This window comes from Scyliorhinus canicula, chromosome 10 (assembly GCF_902713615.1).
Source record: "Scyliorhinus canicula chromosome 10, sScyCan1.1, whole genome shotgun sequence".
Taxonomy (NCBI): domain Eukaryota; kingdom Metazoa; phylum Chordata; class Chondrichthyes; order Carcharhiniformes; family Scyliorhinidae; genus Scyliorhinus; species Scyliorhinus canicula.
This window is the reverse complement of record NC_052155.1, coordinates 28,159,261-28,171,186: the sequence shown is the minus strand read 5'-3', so window position 1 is coordinate 28,171,186 and position 11,926 is coordinate 28,159,261.

Below are 11,926 nucleotides of genomic sequence, written 5' to 3'. Positions count from 1 at the left end.
TAGTGGTTAGCACAACCGCCTCACGGCGCTGAGGTCCCAGGTTCGATCCCGGCTCTGGGTCACTGTCCGTGTGGAGTTTGCACATTCTCCCCGTGTCTGCGTGGGTTTCGCCCCCACAACCCAAAAATGTGCAGAGTAGGTAGATTGGCCACGCTAAATTGCCCCTTAATAGAAAAAATAATTGGGTAATCTAAATTTAAAAAAAAAAAAATGAATATCAAGCAAGGTAACCATTGTTTGGGTGCATTCGGCACAACACGTTTACATTTAATTGTTGAAGCTTTTATCATTTTTAGTTTAATGCACACTGAGTTCCTCAAAGTGCATTGAAAGAAGAGAAGATACAGTGCAGAACTGGAGAGAAATTTAAAGTTTTTGTTTGTTTGAAAAATCACAAAGATTACGCCAAACAAAAAGACTTTGGGCAGGATTTTCCCTCAGGCTTTGGGACCAAATTGGGGATCTAAATCCCACACTCATTGGTCACCTCTGCGCTCGCCGCACAATCTTCCTGAAGGCTTGTGGTAGTATGACTAGGGAGATCATATTACCTTAGAACCAAGCTGCCATTGGTACAGCAGTCCTGCTGCCCATTGGCCCAGGCAAGTCATGTGCCTCTCTGCCAATTGGCTGTGGCTAGTCATGTGACTCCTGCCGATTGGCTGAGAGGATGGTAGCTCCGCCTACAAGGTGGGGCTTGTAAGCTCATATAAAAGCTCATACCAGCTGGCAGTCAGCATTTCCTTGTACGACCACTGCCGAGCTCACATCTAGCTTATTAAAGCCTGATATTTGGATCCTCTCTACGACTCGTGTCCGATTGATGGTACATCAAGGCTGCCTTTTAATAGGCCACCTCTGCGCTCGCCACTGGCTCTCAACGATGCCGGCCCGATCAAACAGCAAGCAGCTTTGGAGCCTCGGCAACCCCCAAGGGAGATGTGGGCGTTGTTGAATGTTATGTATTGTGGCATGCTTCTGGCGTTGTCACGGGACTTCAGACTTTGTTAGAAACGAGGGGGTTTTTATTAATAAAGAGTAACTTGGTACAGGAGGTTTTTCAGCATTAAGCTGCCTTGGAGCAGCACGGAGCTGCTCTCACCCTTACGTATTTACTACTAAATGTATTCTGCCCAAGAGAGGATGCCACCCTCTGGATTGATCACTCAATCGCGGTTCCCATTGGTCCCTCAAGTCAGGTGACCCTATGCAGCTGTACTGTCACAAACACTAGATTCCTCCGCCTTTCCTTTTTTTATACAATCTTCAAAATCGATTTGCATTATGCACATAAGTTATTCATTTGTATATCAATATTACAATTGTTCAACAATGTGATCTTGAGGCTTGCATTTAACATAACACTTCTGCTAGCAGGCTTTAACTATGCACAGTTCCAAATATAGTCTGTATGAGATTCTTCCATACAGGCTGGCTGAATTCCGACCTCTGTCCTAGGCTCTGCCAAGGTATACATACTTTACTCTGCAGACGGTGTCACTCTCCAATCCTCTGTTGATCCTTTTCTCTGTCGTGCACCTTATTCTACAAAGCATGCAAGTACCGTCATTACAATACATGCAGCCTTTTGTCTTCACAGCTCATTCACAAACTCAGTCTGTTCCTTGTGAAGGAATGGTCACGGTTCTCTGTTTCGGGTACTTAGGTGATGAAGTTCCTTCTCTTTCTAACAGTCCTAGTCAGCATCTTTTCCATAGACCATGTTATGTTAGTTCTTTTGCTGTTCTATTAGTGTGACCAGTTCAGCAATCTTGTTCTGGCATGTAATCTCAGTTTCCTTCTCTGCCTGAATTGCTGTTTTGTCTAGTTCTCTCCTTGAACTGCATGGCTTCATTTTCCAATCTCTTCCTTTTGACTTCTGCATCAACCAATCTTCTGCTTGGACATGAGCAGTTCTATATTTAATGCATCTGCTTTCTCCTCCGCATGTATTTTGCACTCAGCCTCCATCTGTTGCAGTTTGATCTAAGCCAGTTCCAGCTCCGTCTCCTTTATCTTAATATTCATCTGAAGTACCTGAGATGAAGCAATCATTTTAAATGGTCCATTTAAAATCTTTGTCAAAAGAATTCTCTGCAGTGACCAATCTTCAATTTGTTCCAACTCAATTGTAATTCCCAACTGTTGCCTTCCCAAAGTCTCACTGAACTGAGAGCTGATTTGTTTGTATCTGATAATTAAACTGTTTTTCTCGATTTCTGGTTCTCATTCTCAATATGCACAAGTTTTACTCTTAGTCCATCTGTCTCATGTAATCATTGCTCCATCAGCATTCCAACCTTGATTTCCAGCTCTTTGCAAGAATTTTCCAGTTGACTGACATCTTTCACTCTTAGTGAACGTATCGGAGCTCTTCCTCAAACCACTGCAGTTAGTTTTTTCTGTCAGAATAATTTTCTCTTGTTGAAGAGAATCATAGTCATTCTTTAGTCCATTGCTTTGCTTTTGCAATCCATTCAGCTTATCCATTTCTGAGTTTCTTCCAATGTGAATCAATCATTGGATAAAAGCAAATTACTGCGGATGCTGGAATCTGAAACCAAAGAGAAAATGCTGGAAAATCTCAGCAGGTCTGGCAGCATCTGTAGGGAGAGAAAAGAGCTAATGTTTCACATCCAGATGAATCTTTGTCAATCATTTCCTGCTTTCAACATTTGATAACGATCTCTCCCTTATCTTGCTTTGCATGTTTTCAGTGAACTGACAGGTTCCTTTTGTTGTAGTTGCAACAAATTCTACTACTGCGTTCATTGTTTCTTCCTTCTTTTATTAGACAATTCTCCTGAATTGCTAACTCGTTCCAACAGTTGTGTCCTGTCATTGTGTTTGTCTATTGCTAAGTCCTGCTCCGCACCCTCAAAACCGAACAATGCCGGCCTCTCTGCAGAATGCCACTTTCTCCAGTTCTTTTGTGTTTTCCACATGACTGGCAGTTCAATCATTCAATTGGATCTCTAGAGAACTCCCAATATTGGCTTTGGTAATTGGTATCTCTGCTCTGATTTTTGATTCAACAAAATGGTGACTCTTGCAGTAGATGATACAGGATGTCCTATATGAGCGCCATGGATCAAATCTTTGATGCGTTTCACTCTGAGACTAGTCATTCTCCCACCCATCACAAAACTGATAGCATCCATTACATGGGATTTTCTTGGCTCTTCGAGTTCCAGGCTGTGACCACTGTTGCTGAGCTTTGTTTGTGCTTTTCCTCTCAAAATTTCACCTTTTATTCACATATTCATGCACTAACTCCAGTTTCTTCACCACTTGCTAGTGAATGTTGTATTCTTTCTTACTGGCCCGAGTAGGCTTCCCAGCTACGTCCACCTTTTTCATACTGCTTGTTTCTTTTCTCTTAGTTTTGATATCGCTGGGCCTCTTCTGTTTTAGATTAGGGTCACAAACTTTGATTGTAGTTGTTGATGAAGTTTATCCAACTATTTGTTTCTTCACTCTTACTACTTCTTCTGCTGTGGCTTGTCTTATTTTCTGACTGATTACAACTTGATCGTTTGCTCACGTCAGGAGACCCTTTTCGGCTGTACTGTCTTTAAGAGACAGGCACCACAAACACTAGACTGAGGAAGGCTGGTGAGCACGAGGTGTGGCCTGTGAGGCCTTCAAGCCATCTTTGAATATTGTGGAGACCCATAGCAGGGGTAAGCTGCAGCTGGTCTGTTCTATCAAATACTTCCAGGATAGAGCCTTGTTGTGGCTCCAATGCTGAAATTCAATTGCAGTCCCATTAACTGTAAGCAGTCTCTAGCTACTACCAGGCTGAGGATGCAGGAGGGCCCGTTTTGTGTGCTGACTGTGTATACTTTTCTACACTTGTGGGTCACCTGTTAAAGCCCCCTGTGTTCCTATGGCCTGCTCCTCGGACATGGTTGTGATGGACGATCAGACACCGATACTGCAGGAGAGGAGGGGAGGCGGCCCAGCTCGACTGTGCAGCCCAGAGGTTGCGCTGGGACACTTTAATGGACTACCTGTGACTTTTTAGGTTCAGTAGCCATCTGCTGTTCCCGTTATAGGAGCCGTGTAGGTCGTTGGTGTTCATTGTTTTCCTTTTGTTCAGCGTGTGGTCTATGGGAGGGAAATTATATGATGGATAATATGTAACTGCAGTTCATTTTTTATCGCCAGTTACAACCCCTCCTGCCTCTGTGGCCTAGGAGTCATTGGAACGAGGCGCTGCCAGTGCTGGAGAGGGGGAGGTAGTTTTCGTTTGATTTGATTTTTGATTTGATTTGATTTATTGTCATATGTACCGAAGTACAGTGAAAATTATTTTCCTGTGGCCGAGGGAATGCACACAGTACGTACATAGTAGACAAAAGAATAATCAACAGCGATCATTGACAAATGGTACATCGACAAACAGTGATTGGTTACAGTGCGGAACAAGGGGCCAAACAAAGCAAACAAAGTGAATACATGAGCAAGAGCAGCATAGGGCGTCGTGAATAGTGTTCTTACAGGGAACAGATCAGTCCGAGGGGGAGTCGATGAGGAGTCTTGTAGCTGTGGGGAAGAAGCTGTTCCTTTGTCTGGATGTGCGGATCTTCAGACTTCTGTACCTTCTGCCTGATGGAAGGGTCTGGAAGAAGGCAGTGCCTGGTGGGCCTCTGATAATGTTGTCTGCCTTCCTGAGGCAGCGGGAGGTGTAGACAGAATCAATGTGGGGGTGGCAAGCTTGTGTGATGTATTGGGTTGAGTTCACCACAATCTGCAGTTTCTTGCGACCTTGGGCCGAGCAGTTGCCATACCAGGCTGTGATACAGCTGGAGAGGATGTTCTCTATGGCACATCTGTAGAAGTTTGTGAGTGTCGATGCAGACATGCCAAATTTCTTTAACTTCCGTAGGAAGTAGAGACGTTGTTGGGATTTCTTGACTGCTGCATCAACGTGAGTGGACCAGGATAGACAGTTGGTGATGGTGACCCCCAGAAACCTAAAGCTATCGACCATCTCCACTTTGGAGCCATTTATACAGACGGGAGTGTGTGTGGTGCTACGCTTCCTGAAGCCGATGATCAGTTCCTTGGTCTTTCCAACATTTAGAGAGAGTTGTTTTCGGTACACCATGCAACCAAGTGATTTATCTCCCTCCTGTAGTCGGATTCATCGTTGTTTGAGATACTGCCCACCACAGTTGTATCATCCGCAAATGTATAGATTGAGTTGGAGTTAAATTTTGCCACACAGTCATGTGTGTATAGGGAGTTCAGTAAAGGACTGAGCACACATCCTTGCGGGGCTGGGTGTTGAGGACTATTGTGGAGGAGGTGCTGTTGCCTATTCTGACAGATTGCGGTCTGTTGTGAGGAAGTCGAGGATTCAGCTGCACAGGGAGGGGTCAAGTCCCAGATTGCGGAGATTGGTTATTAGTCTTGTTGGGATAATAGTGTTGAAGGCGGAGCTGTAGTTTATGAACAGCAGTCTTACATAGGTGTCCTTGTTGTCAAGGTGTTCGAGTGTTGATTGCAGAGCCAGGGAGATAGCATCTGCTGTGGACCGGTTGCGGTGATAGGCAAACTGCAGTGGATCGAGACCGTCTGGGAGGCTGGCAGTGATCCGTCACATGACTCGCCGCTCGAAGCATTTCATTATAACAAACGTTAGGGCCACCAATCGGTAGTCGTTGAGGCAGGCTACCTTGCTCTTCTTTGGTACTGGTATTGTGGTGGTCTTCTTGAAGGAGGTGGGGGCCTCAGAGCAGAGGAGTCAGGAGGTGAAGATATCTGCGAATACACTCGCCAACTGGTCTGCACTGGCTCTGAGTGCTCGCCCAGGGACTCCGTTGGGGCCTATCGCTTTCCGGGGATTCACTTTCAAGAAGGCAACTCTTACCTCTGAGGCTGTAATAGTGGGTATAGGTGTTGGGGTGGGTGGCACTGATGCATTGGCTGACTGCTCAAAGGGAGCATAGAACTTGTTCAGATCATCGGGTAGAGATGCTCCAGCCCCAGATATTCCGCCTGGCCTTGCTTTGTAGCCTGTGATCTTGTGTAGGCCCTGCCATAGTCATCGTGGGTTAGTGTCGTTGGCCTGGGACTCTACTTTGATGCGGTATTGTCTTTTTGCATCCCTGTTGGCTTTCCGTATGTCGAACCTGGATTTCTCATATAGGTCAGGGTCGTCAGACTTGAACACCTCCGTCCGGAACTTCAGCAGGGAGTGAACCTTTTGGTTGAGCCAGTGTTTCCAATTGGGGAATACCCCTATTGTGTTCTTTGGTACACATTCCTCGACACGCTTACTGATGAAGTCTGTGACGGTGGTTGTGTACTAGTCCAGGTTAGCTGCCGCGGCCTTGAATATGGGCCAGTCCACAGTCTCCAAACAGTCACGGAGGATGTCCTCAGATTCCTCGGACCAGCACTGCACGGTTTTCTTGACTGGCTCAGTATGCCTGAGTTGCTGTTTGTAAGCCGGAAGAAGGAATACCATCTTGTGGTCGGATTTGCCAAAGTGAGGTTGGGGAATGGAGCGATAGGCTCCTTTGATGCTCATGTAGCAGTGGTCCAGGGTGTTTGCACCTCTGGTGGAGCAGGAGATATGTGTTGATGGAGTTTGGGGAGGTCCTTCCCGAGGTTGGCCTGGTTGAATTTTCCAGCCACGATTGTCAGGGCTTCAGAGTGATTTGTTTCTTGGTTGTTGATGGTGGAATGCAGATTGTCAAGTGCTTTCTTCACTTCTGCCTGGGGTGGGATGTAGACTGCTGTGATGAGCACAGAGGTGAATTCACGTGGGAGGTAGAAGGGGCGACACTTCATGGTTAGGTATTCTAGGTCTGGGGAGAAATGGCACTCTAGGGACACCACATCCGAGCACCAGGAGGTGTTGATCAGGAGGCAAACACCCCCGCCTTTTGACTTGCCTGAGGCCTTCGTGCAGTTCATTCGGTGGATTGAAAAACCTTCGGGTTGGATGGCGCAGTCTAGTGTGACCGGAGTGAGCCATGTCTTGGTGAAGCAGAGCATACAGCAGTTTCTCACTTCACTCTGGGAGGTGAGTCTCGTGTTGAGGTCATCCAGCTTTTTCTCAATCGCTTTGACGTTTGCCAGGAGTACGCTGGGGAGTGGAATCTTGAAGCCGCGTAATTAGGTTTCACCTTCACGCTCGCGCATTTTCCCCTCTTCCTGGGCTAGCAGCTGCTCTTGGATGGCAGGGCTGGAGGGGGGTCAGTCATTTTTGCCCCGTTGTCAGTGTGTTGCTTTTTTTAAAATCTCGTAGCTGTGTGCTTGTCTGCTGCAACCCCTCTCACTTCTTTGGCCTAGTCCCTTGGCAAATTACATGCTGGAGAAGGGGTGGTGGGGGGTTAGAACATAATATAAGAGCATAAGAACTATGAGCAGGAGTAGGCCATCTGGCGCTTCAAGCCTGCTCTGCCATTCAATGAGATTATAACTGATCTTTTGTGGACTCAGCTCCACTTTCCCGCCCGAACACCATAACCCTTTATTCCTTTATTCTTCAAAAAACTATCTATCTTTATATTGTAAACATTTAATGAAGGAGCCTTAGCTGCTTCACTGGGCAGGGAATTCCATAGATTCACTACCCTTTGGGTGAAGAAGTTCCTCCTAAACTCAGTCCTAAATCTACTTCCCCTTATTTTGAGGCTCTGTCCCCTGGTTCTGCTTTCACCCACCAGTGGAAACAACCTGCCCGCATCTATCCTATCTCTGCCCTTCATAACTTTATATGCTTCGATAAGACCCCCCTCCCCGCATCCTTCTAAATTCCAATGAGTACAGTCCCAGTCTACTCAAGCTCTCCTCGTAATTCAACGCCCTCAACTCTGGGAATAACCTAGTGAATCTCCTCTGCACACCTTCCAGCGTAAGTACGTCCTTTCTCAGGTAAGACCAAAACTGAACACAATACTCCAGGTGTGGCCTTACTAACACCTTATATAGTTGCAGCATAACCTCCCTAGCCTTGAACTCCATCCCTCTAGCAATGAAGGACAAAACTCCATTCGGCTTCTTAATCACCTGTTGCACCTGTAAAACAACTTTTTGCGATTTATGCACTAGAATACCCAGGTCTCTCTGCACAGCAGCATGTTTTAATATTTTATCATTTAAATAATAATCCCTTTTGCTGTTATTCCTACCAAAATGGATAACCTCACATTTGTCAACATTGTATTCCATCTGCCAGACCCTAGCCCATTCACTTGAACGATTCAAATCCCTCTGCAGGTGTCCAGTACCCTCTGCACTTTTTGCTTTACCACTCATCTTAGTGTTATCTGCAAACTTGGACACATACTTTATTTATGGCTTTTACAAAAATGTACAAAAAGATACATCACAAAATACAGGCAAAGAGAAAGTTAGAAAAAATGAGGTGGAATAAAGAAGAAAAGAAGAAGGAGATGAGTCAGAGTTATTCAACCCATGGAGGAAAATGAAAGGTTGTCAAAATAACGAATAAAATGTTGCCAGACTGAATCAAATTTTTAATTCATTCACGAAAGGTATATGTAATCTTTGCAAGCTTAAGACTCTGGGGACAGCAGGGTAGCATGGTGGTTAGCATAAATGCTTCACAGCTCCAGGGTCCCAGGTTCGATTCCCGGCTGGGTCACTGTCTGTGTGGAGTCTGCACGTCCTCCCCCTGTGTGCGTGGGTTTCCTCCGGGTGCTCCGGTTTCCTCCCACAGTCCAAAGATGTGCGGGTTAGGTGGATTGGCCATGCTAAATTGCCCGTAGTGTCCTAATTAAAAAAGTAAGGTTAAGGGGGGGGTTGTTGGGTTACGGTATAGGGTGGATACGTGGGTTTGAGTAGGGTGATCATGGCTCGGCACAACATTGAGGGCCGAAGGGCCTGTTCTGTGCTGTACTGTTCTATGTCTATGTCTAAGACCCATCTCCTTGACCCATCGCAAGTGGGAGGGCGGAGCTACAGACTTCCAATTGAATAAGATAAGTCGATATGCAACAATAAGGCAATGGTCAAGGCATCTAACTGGTGATAATCTACAGCTATTTTGTCACGGATTAACACAAAAATACTAACAATAAGATTCATATCAATAGATTTTCCACATATGTATGAAAAGCTTGTACATGACCACAAATATAAAACAGCATTGCAGCAGCCAAATGATATCTCACACAGGCAGCATCCAGAGAACATCCCACAAGTCTAACTCTGGAAAGATAGAGCGGATGAAAAACATTAAATTAGATAATCATAGAATTTACAGTGCAGAAGGAGGCCATTGATTCTGCACCGGCTCTTGGAAAGAGCGCCCTACCCAAGCCCACACCACCCTATCTCCATAACCCAGTAACCCCACTCAACCAACACTAAGGGCAATTTAGCATGGCCAATCCAACTAACTTGCACATGGACTGTGAGAGGAAACCGGAGCACCCGGAGGAAACCCACGCACACACGGGGAGAACGTGCAGACTCCGCACAGACAGTGACCCAGCCGGGAATCGAACCTGGGATCCTGGAGCTGTGAAGCAATTGTGCTAACCGCTATGCTACCGTGCTGCCCATTGAAGCAGACCATGTGAAATACCCACCGATGAACTCTATAAAAGAAGCGACTGCCACCAGAGAATTCAGTATTCAAGTCCTACTCCCAGATGCCTCAATCTTTGTTAAAGACACAGGTTTACAATATTATTCAAGTCATTACTACCTTTCAAGCTGGACGCAAGCGGATCTTTGGCACTTTAAAACTAAAATGGTCCGAAGTCTCAAGCGAATACATAATTAAATATGGCCATTCACAGCCATCAGGAAAATTCGCACAATGTATTTATTTACCTGTGGTTCAACACAAAAGGACGAGACAATTATAGCCAATCTGATTTGGTGGGTGGGATTTTCCGTGCAACCCTCCACGTGTTTTGCGGTGGTATCCCGCCATTGGCCAACTGCGATGTCCTCTGGTCACACTGTTGTCAGCGGGGTTTCCCGTTGGATGCACCCTTCGCCGTGGGGAAACCCCTGATGGGGGTGGGCCATCAGCAGGACATAGAGAACGGCGTGAACGGCCATAAAATTCTGACCTCTGTTTCACCTGGACAAAAGGTGACATCGAAACTCAATGTGCGCAAGACAGATTTATCCCATCAACCTTCTCTCATCCAAACTGGACTGGGTGAATCTCAAGGTGTCAAATGGCATCAGAGGATGATTGGAATCAAAATACCCATCACCTTTTGTATGGAAAAAGGACTTTTAACTTGTGGAAGTCGTATGATGAGGGATCCATTTTGTTTGTCTGCTTTTAAAACTAGTAAGAAGCTGCTGACAAACAGTGAGCTCTACCGAAAGCAGACACTGGCATTTCCACAAAATTAGCGACAGGTCACCTCAGCAGCCAAGGTAATAAACAGAATACCTTGAAAGTGGGAGATGCTGCCAGAGAGGAGGATTCCCCACTGTTCCGATGAAAGTTCACCTGAGAACCGACTTCCTAGAAATTTGACTACAAGAAACCTCACACTCTGCTGAGAATCCTTTGCTTCACAAGACCTACGCTTCAAATTTAAATCATCAACTGATCCAGCAAATGACAGGCCTGCCACAAAAGAGACTGGGATAAAGTAGCTTCATCTGCAGTTAAGGTCTGTGCGTGTGTGAAAATGTGTGGGAGACGAGTAAGTGAAACATTGTGTTAAATTTTGGGTGTGTGATGATAAATAAACGTCTTAATTTTAAACTCACAACATCTTTGCTGCTGAAATTATTTAATTAGGACACTCACTCTGAGGGTAAGAAACCAGACCTCTCTCACACAAACATACTGATCACAGGCAGTGAAAGGAAACACATTGTGACATGATATTTTAACCACAGTTATAATTTGGAAAGCAAGACAGCCAACATGCGCACAGCAAGCATATCCATTAACAATGTGAAAATGACCAGATAATCTGTTTCTCTGGTGTTAAACTTTGCAGCATCCTTGAGCACGGGTGAGGTCCCGGAAGGCTGGAGAATTGCTAATGTTGTCCCTTTGTTTAAGAAGGGTAGCAGGGATAATCCAGGGAATTATAAACCTGTGAGCTTGACGTCAGTGGTAGGCAAACTGTTGGAGAAGATTCTGAGGGATAGGATCTATTCACATTTGGAAGAAAATAGACTTATCAGTGATAAGCAGCATGGTTTTGTGCAGGGAAGGTCATGTCTTACAAACCTAATAGAATTCTTTGAGGAAGTGACAAAGTTAATTGATGAGGGAAGGGCTGTTGATGTCATATACATGGACTTCAGTAAAGCATTTGATAAAGTTTCACAAGGCAGGTTGATGGTTCAGGGCGTACTAGCTAGATGGATAAAGACCTGGCTGGGCAACAGGAGACAGAGAGTAGTGGTGGAAGGGAGTGTCTCAAAATGGAGAAAGGTGACTAGTGGTGTTCCACAGGGATCCATGCTTGGACCACTGTTGTTTGTGATATACATAAATGATCTGGACGGAGGTATAAGTGGTCTGATGAGCAAGTTTGCAGATGATACTAAGATTGGTGGAGTTGCAGATAGCGAGGCGGACTGTCAGAGAATACAGCAAAATATAGATAGATTGGAGAGTTGGGCAGAGAAATGGCAGATGGAGTTCAATCCAGGAAAATGCGAGGTGATGCATTTTGGAAGATCTAACTCAAGAGCAGACTATATGGTCAGTGCAAGAGTCCTGGGGAAAATTGATGTACAGAGAGATCTGGGAGTTCAGGTCCATTGTACCCTGAAGGTGGCAACGCAGGTCGATAGAGTGGTCAAGAAGGCATACAGCATGCTTGCCTTCATCGGACGGGGTATTGAGTACAAGAGTCGGCAGGTCATGTTACAGTTGTATCGGACTTTGGTTAGGCCACATTTGGAATACTGCGTGCAGTTCTGGTCTCCACATTACCAGAAGGATGTG